At 34.9% G+C, this 13750-nt stretch overlaps 1 protein-coding gene across 1 annotated transcript in view; it reads right to left on the bottom strand.

Annotated features, from left to right (window-relative positions):
- The window catches only part of LOC103507895 (elongation of very long chain fatty acids protein AAEL008004-like), a 56832-nt gene extending 46190 nt beyond the window's left edge, over positions 1-10642 (bottom strand). The window contains exon 1 of the mRNA XM_026822642.1: positions 10389-10642. The gene's annotated coding sequence lies outside the window, so the exon portion shown is untranslated. The remainder of the gene's footprint in view (positions 1-10388) is intronic.
- Between the last annotated feature and the right edge of the window lie 3108 nt (positions 10643-13750).

The raw sequence follows: 13750 nt of genomic DNA, 5'->3' as shown, positions 1-13750 counted from the left end.
AAGTAAATAAGACGAGGTTTAATCATTAAACAAGGCTCAAGGCAGATTTTCATCCACAGAAGCTTTGAATATATTGAGCTTCACATTAAAAGAAGATGGTCAGATACAATCAAATGTATGTCTTGTAAGTTTTTCACTCCACTCCTCCTACTATACTCCAATTGTTCGTCAATTTAGCTTTTAAATCGCCCAAAATTTGAAAGAACATTAAACAAGGCTCAAGGCAGATTTTCATTCACAGAAACTTTGGATATATTGAGCTTCACATTAAAAGATGTATCTCTTGTAGGTTTTTCACTCCACTCCTCCTACTATACTCCAATTGTTTGTCAATTTAGCTTTTAAATCGCCCAAAATTTGAAAGAACATCATATTGATTATCGCCATGCAAGATACACAAGTTCATTGAGTTTCAACTTAATCGGGTCAGTTAAAGTATTGCACAATAGTTACAAGATTTGACCCATAACAAACAGAAATCTCAAGTTAAATGAAAGCATGTAACAAAATGCTGATCCTCAACAATGTATTATAAATAATCCTAACATAAATCAACGTAAATGAAAGCATGTAACAAAATGCTGATCCTCAACAATGTATTATAAATAATCCTAACATAAATCAACTGTTAACAAGTTATGAGCACAAACAGAAATCTCAAGTTAAATGAAAGCATGTAACAAAATGCTGATCCTCAACAATGTATTATAAATAATCCTAACATAAATCAACTGTTAACAAGTTATGAGCAGGACATGGTCAGAAGCGACATTTGCGAAGGCGGATTTATCCTGTCCTATAAATAGGATTAGGCTTGTAGGCCTGATTGATTCTGCCCGGATGCTCTTTGTTAACAATTCAAGTCAAGGTGGAATAAAGAAGTACATTATTTGATTAGGCTGTCTGGTCTTTGACAAATATAGGCGAGGGTATAACAAAAGGCATAATAGTCCCTTTAAACCGTGGAACCACAAAGTAGATTGCAGCATCCAGTATAGGTTCTTAAAATATCTATTCTACAAAGAAAACAACGTCTATCCTGTTTATCCCGAACATGTGTGAATCTCTACACCTACTGACTTTGAAATCCAGACGAAAAATTCAAAAATTGATCCACTTGTTCAAATTAAATAAAGGGGGTATTGACAACATGTATTTATGGCTTAAGGCAGATTTTCATCCACAGAAGCTTTGAATATATTGAGCTGCACATTAAAAGAAGATGGTCAGATACAATCAAATGTATCTCTTGTAAGTTTTTCACTCCACTCCTCCTACTATACTCCAATTGTTCGTCAATTTAGCTTTTAAATCGCCCAAAATTTGAAAGAACATTATAAGACAAAGTAATAAACAATATTTCAAAAAGATGACAACGAACTACATCTCTTCGTTGCATGAAATGTGTCATGAATACAATGATATCTATAACGATGAATGCAATCTATCCTCCCCGTTTCCGAAAGACGAACTACATCTCTTCGTTGCATGAAATGTGTCATGAATACAATGATATCTATAACGATGAATGCAATCTATCCTCCCCGTTTCCGACATTTGTAAAATATCTTAGAATGAGTTCATGACAAATCAGTACTCCCAAGAGTGGTAATATTCTAGTACCTACTTTAAATAATCTATACTGAGCCGAAAACTTCAGGTGCTGGGATTGGCATAGTTTGACCAAATCGCTGCTCGAATTGGTTGCTTGGTTTCGGTGTCATATCTCCCACAAGGGTGACACCAATATGTCCAGACGTTCAGTATTTATTTCGACCTGTTACCCTTCAGAATTTGGGCTAAGCGGATTGAGGCTTTGTATTTGTTGCAAAAATCGTCGACAATATTAACACATACCAACGTAGAAGATCATAATTCAATAGTCAAAAGCCTAAAAATATCGTCACTTTTTTGTAATTTCACAATCAAGGAAATCTTCAAGTTTAATCAGATTTCCTTTTGAAGAAAGTACAGTGCTACTAAGTTTGCGCTTAAATTTACTCAATACCATAGTCACCCTGTAACATTCCACACCAATAAACAGATGGAAATGAGCCAGGTTTTAGGCATAAGCTTCAAGAGGTCATACACCATGCGAAAATTTCTAGAAGGACCACACTGGGTTTGAGGATATTGTTTACGTTTCAGTAGCAGCGCGTAATATCCTAAACGGTCAAATGTCCAGCTACTATCCAGCTATCCACACACAATGTTGCTAAAGAGATCGGTCGGAAACTGGTACTTTCAGCGTATTCATAATACAAGTGTTAATCGCCTATCCCCAAGTAACTCAGATAAAACCAGGCCTGACTCTGAATACCACAGATCGCTGTCTTATTGATGACTAAATTAGCAAATTCTAAACAGAACGTTTCAGTGAGAGTTATACTAGCTCTTCAGTGAACAGTAGAACCCACTCAGGGAAAGGGCCTCTATGAAATCCCTCATGGACCGATCAAATCAGAAATCCAATGAGAAAAATTCCACCAAAATCAGACAATCCGTTCAACAGACATATCATTTAGTTTACATTTAACTATGTACTAACCGAAAAATTGTATTAAAGAAGTAAATAATATGGTAATCTAGAAAGTAGACTATAATCCGGAATAAAAATTTCCAGACATAACAACAAAGCACGCAATCTTGACTCGCTCAGACCACTATGGTCATTTGGTCTTGTACCGAAGTCCACATTGTTGGGGATACCAAATAGGGAAGGGGTGAATCTTTGAGAGAACTACCTTACAGAAATTTAAACACTGCTGAAATCAATTAGGAAAAGCGTACTTGAAAGGTGACACATTATTCAATGCACTTGTCTCAATGGGCTTCGAATTCCCTGCCTTAGCAATGATGCAAACTTACGCCTTTTTACTTACTAGAGGCAGTCATTAAGAGTTAAAAATGATTAGAGTCTAAGCAAGGCCAATAAATGGATGGGTGACTTAAACATTATATTGGGAATAAAGGGAGATAGTCAAAAGCCTAAAAATACTTGTAAAATAATGAATTGTGATCTCGAATTAGGCACGGTAGATATTAAGATTACAATAGATCTGAAATTTACGAGAACACGAAACAACATAGTTTGGAATCAATTCCGTAATTCTGCTAACAGTAGTAGTGTCTAGTGTAGCAATTAGAATGAGATTTTTGGACTTGATCCAAAATTCAATTACCCCACACCTCACAGTGTAGATTAATAGGGTTACACCTCACAGTGTAGATTAATAGGGTTGAAATGATTGCTAATTGAAATACCTCCAGGCGGTAATTATGACTGATCTTACACTCCAAAGACTCAGAAGAGGTTCTTAAAATATCTATTCTACAAAGAAAACTTCTATCCTGTATATCCCGAACATGTGTGAATCTCTACAGCTACTGACTTTGAAATCCAGACGAAAAATTCAAAAATTGATCCACTTGTTCAAATTAAATAAAGGGGGTATTGACAACATGTATTTATCCCTAAAAATACCTGTAAAATAATTAATTATGATCTCCTATTAGGCACGGTAGATACTAAGATTACAATAGATCTGAAATTTACGAGAACACTAAACAACATAGTTTGGAATCAATTCCGTGATTCTGCTAACAGTAGTAGTGTAGCAATTAGAATGAGATTTCTGGACTTGATCCAAAATTCAATTACCCCACACCTCACAGTGTAGATTAATAGGGTTGAAATGATTGCTAATTGAAATACCTCCAGGCGGTAATTATGACTGATCTTACACTCCAAATGATCATTTGTTTGTGGTACAAGTTCTTTGTTAATGTGTCCAAGAGTTTTAGTTTGAATTGGAATATCAACTTCGGCTCTTTGCTAACCATGTGATGTATTATCTTGGTAGTACTTAGTACTTCAGCGCATGACTTTGGATACTATTCCCAAGACTTTAAAAGGCAATGTATAATGTGTATGTAAATTACTCGTTTAATATGAGTACCTGAGTACCTGATTAATATCAGCTATAGGTGCAACATTCCAAACCAAATACTTTTTTGTCGTCGATATCATCATGATTTTTGTCCCCACTTCAGAGTTATGTTTAGAAGTAAAAGAACTTGACCAGTAAAGGCTATCCTGTTATAAATAAGGTGGTCATTACTCGTTTAATATGAGTACCTACCTGAGTACCTGATTAATATCAGCTATAGGTGTAACATTCCAAACCAAATACTTTTTTGTCGTCGATATCATCGTGATTTTTGTCCCCACTTCAGAGTTATGTTTAGAAGTAAAAGAACTTGACCAGTAAAGGCTATCCTGTTATAAATAAGGTGGTCATTATGACAGAACTATAAAGTTGTCATAAATTATTTTATAAATATCAAAGTGATCATAAGCACAATGTGACACAAAGTTGCAAAGGTCAACGATAACACGTGGTGCGGTCTGGTGCCAATTTCTAGAAGCGGATCTATTAATGAACCGGTCCGGTCACCAAAGCCCTATGTAGGCCTATAACAGAGCACCAGCTAGGCCTATGGGAAACAGGATCATAACTTAGACAGTGTGGAGTCAAGAGTAGGCCTATAACAGAGCACCAGTCACCAAAGCCCTATGTAGGCCTATAACAGAGCACCAGCTAGGCCTATGGGAAACAGGATCATAACTTAGACAGTGTGGAGTCAAGATTTTCATCATTAAAACGTGGATCGGACTGGTTCAAATGACATTTTTTCCAATCTGTATACAGTCTGTTTAACTGATTATATCTCAGCATGAAATTTATTAGAAACATTGATTTCTAAATTTCCATTGTAGATTCTAGCCATTCCATTGTAGATTCTAGCCATATTCAGGATTGTGACATTAATCGACAAAAATCAGAAAATTTGTATTCAACACCTTCAGAGGAAAAAGTAGCAGGAAGTAACCCGTCCTCTACAACCTAAAAAAAAAATCATCTCGTAATTTGAGTCATGAGTCGTCACTTTTTTGTAATTTCACAATCAAGGAAATATTCAAGTTTAATCAGATTTCCTTTTGAAGAAATTATAGTGCTACAAAGTTTGCGCTTAAATTTACTCAATACCATAGTCACCCTGTAACATTCCACACCAATAAACAGATGGAAATGAGCCAGGTTTTAGGCATATGACATTTCCAATTTGTATACAGTCTGTTTAACTGATTATATCTCAGCATGAAATTTATTAGAAACATTGATTTCTAAATTTCCATTGTAGATTCTAGCCATTCTAGAGATATTCAGGATTGTGACATCAATCGACAAAAATCAGAAAATTTGTATTCAACACCTTCAGAGGAAAAAGTAGCAGGAAGTAACCCGTCCTCTACAACCTAAAAATCATTGAGCCGGGTCCCTCGGCTGAGGCGTTCATCTATTGTGGGCTATGTTATTCCGAGATTCCGGGCACTCTTTAATATTTGTGACTTCAGGAGAATGGTTTTACTTCGAACATCAGATGGTCAGTCTGATTCGTCCTTCAACCATCTGATCCACCGTATTGGAACAAAGAATTCCAATAATGTTTGAAGAACCTAGGTACTTTGTACGATTATTTGTAAGTAATACAGATACTCACCTACCAATGAAAATTTATCGTCTAACTCGGGCAAATTACAAACGGCCGGAAATACGGTTATAGAAAACACAAAATAAGCATCGGACTGTACAAGGAAAATTCAACAGTAGGTAACAGTCAATACAGATATTCACCTACTAATGAAAATTTATCGTCCAACTTGAGCAAATTACAAACGGCCGGAAATACGGTTATAGAAAACACAAAATAAGCATCGGACTGTACAAGGAAAATTCAACAGTAGGTAACACAACTCGAGCAAATTACAAACGGCCGGAAATACGGTTATAGAAAACACAAAATAAGCATCGGACTGTACAAGGAAAATTCAACAGTAGGTAACAGTAGTTGTAATCGACCTAGGTCAACCATTGACACTGAGATCGATACAGTTTGTATTATAGCTATCAGTAAAATAATTCAAATAATGAGCACCAGAGAAAAACGAAAAATTACTTTCGTCCAAAAGACAAATCCTTAGGACCGGCTTTACGGATCAGAGATTAAGGACCAGGTTACGAAATGGGACCGTTTTGAAGTCAACCCCAAGATAACATTTCTGATGGCTATTTCGGGGGGCACTCACACTCAGTCTTGTGAGAACAATTGGGGAGCTGGTTTGAATCTTAGAGAAAAGGTATAAAAGTATGTCATATCAGGCTTTTAGTAAATCGTCCCCTAACGAATCCAATAACTAAAATGTCCCTACAGCCCTACATGCTTTCGTTACTGAGAATACATTTCTATCTCTTGCGGTTCTTACGCGGCGCAAATGTGTTTCGGAACTCATGATCAAAATTCTTAATTTTCCTTGAGCATCTTCAATAGGGATCGACTAAATGCCGTGTCTTTGGTAAATCGTCCCCTACCGAATCCAATAACTAAAATGTCCCTACAGCCCTACATGCTTTGGTTACTGAGAATACATTTCTATCTCTTGCAGTTCTTACGCGGCGCCTAGCCGGATCCTGTATACTATAGTTCAGTTATCAATTTTATTGCCATTGCTGAGTTATGGTGTATAATTGGCTCATTTTGTGCAAATGTGAATTTGTAGAATCAGAAATAAGATTTTCATTTGTTTATTATAGCTGCTTGTGCGTGTTTTGCTACGGATGTCCTCCTTTTTTCCGCAACGATAAAATCCGCTTTATCGAAATGCACTTTCATTATGGGCTTCCCGCTTTGTTCAACACAAAGTAAATTTTCTCATTAGATGTAAATTCCTGCCTGGTCTGGCTTTTGAAGGGAATTGTAGGCTCCGTTTTTAAGAGGTTTGTCTGTCTTTCGCCAGGAAATAGTTCGTCCAATTTTGATGAAATTTTGCAAACATGTTCAACACCTAAGGAACATTTACTAATTAATCAAAGTCCACTTTATGAAGAAATAATAGGAAAGCTAATCTAATCTGATCTGTCTCCTCTTCATTCAAAAAGGAAACTTCAGCAAAATTGAGCCATCCTGTATGAACCATTGCTAATATTACTATCATGACTATGTAGAATTCAAATGATCTCCCATTGTAGCAAACATCACATTGGGTACTTTGCTTACTAACTTGTTTGAGAATACAAAGCTAAGAAAAATGTAAAGTATTATTCTATGTCTTCTGCTGTATAATGAGATTCATTCACAGATTTCGTCTTCTTTTTCTCGACAAAAAACGATTTAAGCACAGTGCTTCCGAATTTCCTTCTACAAAAAGCTTGGCGATATTTAACTCTTTTAAGCTTTTAAGATATTTAACATTCAAGTAATGTATGACTTGATCGAGTCACTGTACAGTTTTGTAAAACGAAACAAAAGATACAGTGTGTAAGTGCATCTTGAAAATTATATCAAAACAGATAGGATTTCAATTCGATTCAACTTGAAAATGAACAAAAGGGAGCTCTGAAAAAGAGGTAATTGAAAGTTTCCTTTGTCAGTCTAGTTAGCTTGAAAGGTAGCGCGCTTGCCTTGTAAATGCTAGGCCATGGCTTTGCTTCCTACCCGGGTTAAACTGTATCCTAAACAGGTAAGGTTCGTTCTGGGAACGGCTGGATTTCTCCTATCCTGTCCTCTTTCTCCCCAATTTCGGGACGAAAGACTTCAATTGTTCCAATTCCCTCTACCAAACCTCTTTTTCACCCATGGCCCTGCTGCTCAGCGTGTAAATAAATAAAATAAACCTCTTTTTGTTAAAGCTATGACGAAAGGGTTAAACCTTTTCTTCAGTAACAGGAACGTTTATACAAGGTTGCGCCTAAACCTAGTCAAGTCGTCACCAAGTTTTTATTCATTTCCGGCACAAGGAAAAGCTTTCTCGAGAAGATGCGTTGGGGGAAATTTATTTTATTTTTCCATCTGTCAGCACCGGGGATAACATGAAGGCAAAAAAACATTTATCTTCTTTCTTTTCTTGTTTATAATAATTATCTCGTAGTTTTTTCATCTCTGACTTTTTTATTTAGTTGCTGGAAAAAATAATGATAATAAAATATTTTCTTCAATTTAATAACGTGATGTTGGTACCTGGATAACAATAAATATTATTCCTTTTATTAAATTGTTCGGTAGGCAGGTAAATGTAATGCAGTTAAAATCCCCATATACACAAGACCATGTTGCGGTGTACATACAGAGTTTTTCTCTGAGTTCACAAAACTAAATTCATGACCATCGATTTCACTATTTCTTTTTCCGTTAGTTATCAGTTCTCAACAAATTGAAAAAGTCACTAAAAAAGTTGTACTTGGTCAAAATCAGTTGAAAAGTTTGTCTCAGGTCAGACGATAATAAATTATATCTGAGATTTCGAAGTCTGATAAACTAATACTACTCTGTATTCTGTGTTTTTATTATTGTTTTGTGAATTTGCCCGTCCGCTGTACCTTGCTTGTTCCCATGTAGCTTTTCCCTTGTCCAAAAGTTTGTGCTTCAATGATCGAGCAATGAATTTCCCAGCTTCTAATCCTTTGTTATGTCCTTTTGCATTTCAAAAAAAAGTTCAATTTTTGGACACTTTTTAATGATCCCTCATTACATGGGGAGTATCCAAGAATGATAATAAACTGAATATTAAACAAATTAGGTAGGTGCATAGGTACTGATTTTCTTTAACACCACAATTGAACAAACTACGGGCTAAAAAATTCCCGGAGGGACCGGCCCAGCTTGTTCCCTCTTTAAAAGCTAACATTTTTTCCTCCAGAATACAAAGATAGTTTTCTTTGTCAGTATGTTGCCAATTAGAAACTTGTTGCTTCCGCACTTTTATCATTACTTTTATGACATCTACGTATACTTGAGTCCCCACCGCTAACATTTCATGATTATGGTAATTGTATGGAATTGAATTGCGCATTTAAAGTGGAGTAGATTCTAGCAAACTAAGAGCTAATTAAGAATTGGAAATTCTCTATACAAACTACTATAAATTGTGAAGTCCACATTGTTGGGGATACCAAATAGGGAAGGGGTGAATCTTTGAGGGAACTACCTTACAGAAATTTAAACACTGCTGAAATCAATTAGGAAAAGCGTACTTGAAAGGTGACACATTATTCGATGCACTTGTCTCAATGGGATTCGAATTCCCTGCCTTAGCAATGATGCAAACTTACGCCTTTTTACTTACTAGAGGCAGTCATTAAGAGTTAAAAATGATTAGAGTCTACTGTGATTAGGTGTACCCTTTTTATCACTACATACACCTTGGCATTTGCTTTAACTTTAAAATCTCCATTGAAAGCTTAATAAGTTGAATCTTCACAGGCACCTATTTGTTTTGTAACAATAACAAAACATGTGAGATGATCTTAGCAATGATGCAAACTTACGCCTTTTTACTTACTAGAGGCAGTCATTAAGAGTTAAAGATGATTAGAGTCTACTGTGATTAGGTGTACCCTTTTTATCACTACATACACCTTGGCATTTGCTTCAACTTTAAAATCTCCATTGAAAGCTTAATAAGTTGAATCTTCACAGGCACCTATTTGTTTTGTAACAATAACAAAACATGTGAGATGAATAAGATGTAATCTTGAATAAAAAATGTACCTACTTGCGCTTGTAAATACTAGGTATTACATATTTTTGCAATTTGAAGGTGTGTGTAAAACACATCTCTAATTTACCTGACCTACGAGTAATGTACACATGATAGAGAGGAAGAAGAAATTCCGTTTTTTTTGGTGACGTCAACTTGCCACGTGCTTTTCATTTGAACTTTTTGTAAAACTACCTAAATAATCAACAAGAAAATCTAGGAGTTTAAACTACTTTTTTATAGACTTTTATTTTCTTTGCATAATAGGTATTACATATTTTTGCAATTTGAAGGTGTGTGTAAAACACATCTCTAATTTACCTGACCTACGAGTAATGTAATTGAAGCCATAAGATGGGTAAGAATTATGACAAGTAATACAGGCAAAAAGTACCTTAATAGTTGTGCTAGTAAAGATAAAGCTATATTTATGGGCATGATATTTAGGTACCTACGTTTAAAATAATTATATACCAATCTGTGTAAAATATAAGTGTTTCTGAAAAATGATGAATTAATTCTTACAATAAAACCATAAACACTTGGTAAAACTGGAATTGATGAAATAGGTAAGTTGTGTTGTTATTAAATTTCATCGTGTTGTTATTTCATGATTTAATTATATTACATTTTCAGTTTTCACACATATTACTTTCTATTACAATATTGTTTTCCTCTTTTTGGAGGAGCATGTATTTTACTTTGCCTTTCATGGAAAATCTTGTAACTTGGTACAATAATGTTCTTGGTATTCTAAAAAAATAACAGAAATTCTAATAATAATAATTACCTGATTCAACAGTTATTCTAATCCAAAAATATCCAGAAAGTCGAAAATCCGCCTCCAAAAATCCTGGGAGCTACCGTAAACGAGCCCAATCACCTTTAGGGAACGAAATGAAGATATTTCCCGCCAAAATCGCAAAATACAAGAACACCGTATAATATTGTAAAAAAATGATATTATTGTGAAAAACTAAATTAATTTTTTATAATTAATCAATAAATAGAAAATTAAGAAAAAATTATCATCTTGAATTTTTCACTCAATTTTTTTTTTAGTAAAATATATAGGTACAAAAAAAAAGTGAAAACCAATTACTTCTAAAATAAATTACACAACCACAAGATATAATTATGAGATACAAAAAATCCACATTATTTTCTTAAGGTTAAAGATACCAAAATGAAGTGAGCTCACAGATGTTGACGTCACTGAATGGTGAGGAAACTCCCAGAACCTACACAATGTAAATGGTCAAAGTGAAAGATATTCACATGTCCAGATCCAAGCTGTGGGAAATGATACCTACCTACATCAAATTGGAAACATTTCTGCAATCAACATCAACAGCACTATGATAACATCTACCTTGTACCATGCGGGTAATTCCAAGAAGAGGTTTTTGAACCAAAGTACTCTGAGCACGTAGTTACATACTAATAATAGAACTTGCATTGTGAATAGCTGATTTGAAGATAACCGCAGTAGTTTATTTGAAGTCCGCAGCATTTGTAAACAATATCCGAGACAAATAAAACTTTGTGTGTATTGAATTTGGAAAGTTGGCATCGAAGAGGTCGAACTGAAATGGCTTCAAAGTTCATTGTTGGTATGTTGGTATTGGTTTTCCCATGGTTGTTGGTAAAAAGGGAGATCATTAAACCATGTAAAAAAATATTGGTAATAGAAAGTAAGCACCTGTAGATGGCGTAGAAGGGGATTAACCTACCCAATACTCGTACCTTTGTAACTCGTATTGATCAAATAATTTGCACCTATTTATCAAATAACTTGTATCTATTTGATCAAATAACTTGTATCTATTCATCAAATAACTGGTATCAAAAAACTTGTACCTATTCATAAAAAATAACTCGTATTGAACAAGGCAATCGACAAATTACTGTGGAAAAACGACCCATGGTGCCAGCAAATTGAACCCGGTCTAAGGGAAAACTAGTTTTGAGTTTATTAGTTTTAGATTTTCCTTTATTTTTCATCGGAAATGAAACGTGTTGTAAATCATTCGGGTAAGCCAACATATGATGTACTTTTATTGCTTTCTATTAATTAAACTTCGCTGACAAAATCATCTATTTTTAACTCTACGTATAATTAGCTATGATTATCTAATGGTAACTTAATATACTGAGATTACAGAGTAATAAATTATAGTGAGAAAGTATTGGAATTCATCCATTTCTTCGTACCTCCTGTGGATTCAAAATCAAAGCCAATATGGTCACCGCTAATAAGGAGCCAATATGGAGAATTTCCTAGGCATCCGCCCTCTGTTTGTATTCAGGAGGTTTGAAATTTTACTTTTCCAACATAAGGTTCTTTAGACTTGGGGATTAATATTGCTAGAGCACCGAATATTTGAAACTTACCTATCATACTCGTATGACAGTACCAACTGTACCATAGGTATCGGGAAAGATCAATTTAGCCATAACCCAACACGGAAATTAAAGTTACTAAAACATCAAAAGTACATACATAGGAACATAGGTAATGCAGAGAAAAACTTTGAGATGTTCACCAGTTGTGTCTCTCTCTTTATAGCAACCGCAACCAGTTTTTTGCAAATTCTACTTAATGTTAGGTTCAGTAAGTACTACGTGCGTCATTGGATCTTATTTGAACTTGCATCTCTATGTTAGGTTCAGTAAGTACTACGTGCGTCATTGGATCTTATTTGAACTTGCATCTAAGTTTAAACAAAGATTCAAGTGTGACATGATAGAGAGGAAGAAGAAATTCCAGTTTTTTTGGTGACGTCAACTTGCCACGTGCTTTTCATTAGAACTTTTTGTAAAACTACCTAAATAATCAACAAGAAAATCTAGGAGTTTAAACTACTTTTTTATAGACTTTTATTTTCTTTGCGTAATTTGCATTCTTTTCTTTGCATAATATTTAAATGTCCCCTCGAGTTATTATCATTATCATTAATTTTATTTTCACATCATCAAAGAAACGAGTTCAGAATAGAGGTTTTAATTTTCTCTAATTTACTAAACACCTAAACAGGAATCTATAAGGCATTTCCTTCTCCTACTTTTCTTTTTATAGACCTCTACACTACAGCATATTATTATTGGGTGAAACTTTAGCTAGGTACAAAGGGAAGTAGGTAGGTACATTTGGTGGATGTGTATGCCAAGGCAACAGATTTGTGAAAGGTAAGCGTTTGAGGTATGTAACTATCAAAAGAAACAAATTTTCTCATGTTAGACGAGAGAAAGGAAGAGAGAAGTTATCTACATATATTTATTAGTGGATGTGCCAACACACCAATTCTTCTATGTCTAAATGGGACGAAATAACTTTTGTAAGAAGAGGAATCCATAAAATTGTCCAAACTTAGTCGACCGGCCGTCGATCGACGAGATAAATCTATGTTATCGAGGCAGTGTACGGTTTCAGACGACGTTGATCGACGGGGTCGACTATCTTTGAACACACCTTTAGACTTTTTTCTCTTTACATCAGCTAAAAGATCATGTTCTCTTCAAGATACCGTTTTCACTCTATTTTCTAAGGAAATTTTGTTCATACATAATTGACCGAACGAAGTGAAGGTCTATGTTTTAACTCGACCGTTTTGCATTTGGTTTAGATGTCTGTCTGTATGTTCCGCTATAACTCCCGTTTGCCTGGTCTGATTTTGATGAAATTTGGTACACATCTTCATCAAATCAAGGCACGTCGCTGATTGAAATTTGGGGCCCCAAAGTTGAACGGGGCGCCCCCCTAATACAGTTGCCACGCATATCAATACATATTCAATATTATTCATATGCGTGGGAAGTCAAGATGGTAAACCCCTGACAATCTATTGTTCTGTTTCAAAGGTTCAAATTGAACCACAGGTTTCGTTTAAAAGGTTAAAAATCAAAAATTCTTTAATTTTATTTTTTAGAGTGATTGAAAGGTTTTATAATAGTGTCACCTCTTTTTTATTAGATAGAGGTACCTACATAAGACGTGTAGATAGTTTTATTTCCGTTTTGATACATAATTGTGTATTACGTAGGGTTACCCATTCATACGTAGGATTACCCAGAAGACATTTTTTCAAAGCAGGACATTTTTCTAAATCCTAAATTTGTCCAAAATTCAAATAGGTACCAAGTTAAACAACA

The sequence above is a fragment of the Diaphorina citri genome, unplaced genomic scaffold, assembly GCF_000475195.1.
Source record: "Diaphorina citri unplaced genomic scaffold, Diaci psyllid genome assembly version 1.1 scaffold349, whole genome shotgun sequence".
In the NCBI taxonomy this organism is placed as follows: domain Eukaryota; kingdom Metazoa; phylum Arthropoda; class Insecta; order Hemiptera; family Psyllidae; genus Diaphorina; species Diaphorina citri.
The sequence above is the reverse complement of the archived record's forward strand: the minus strand, read 5'-3'. Positions and strand labels throughout refer to the sequence as shown.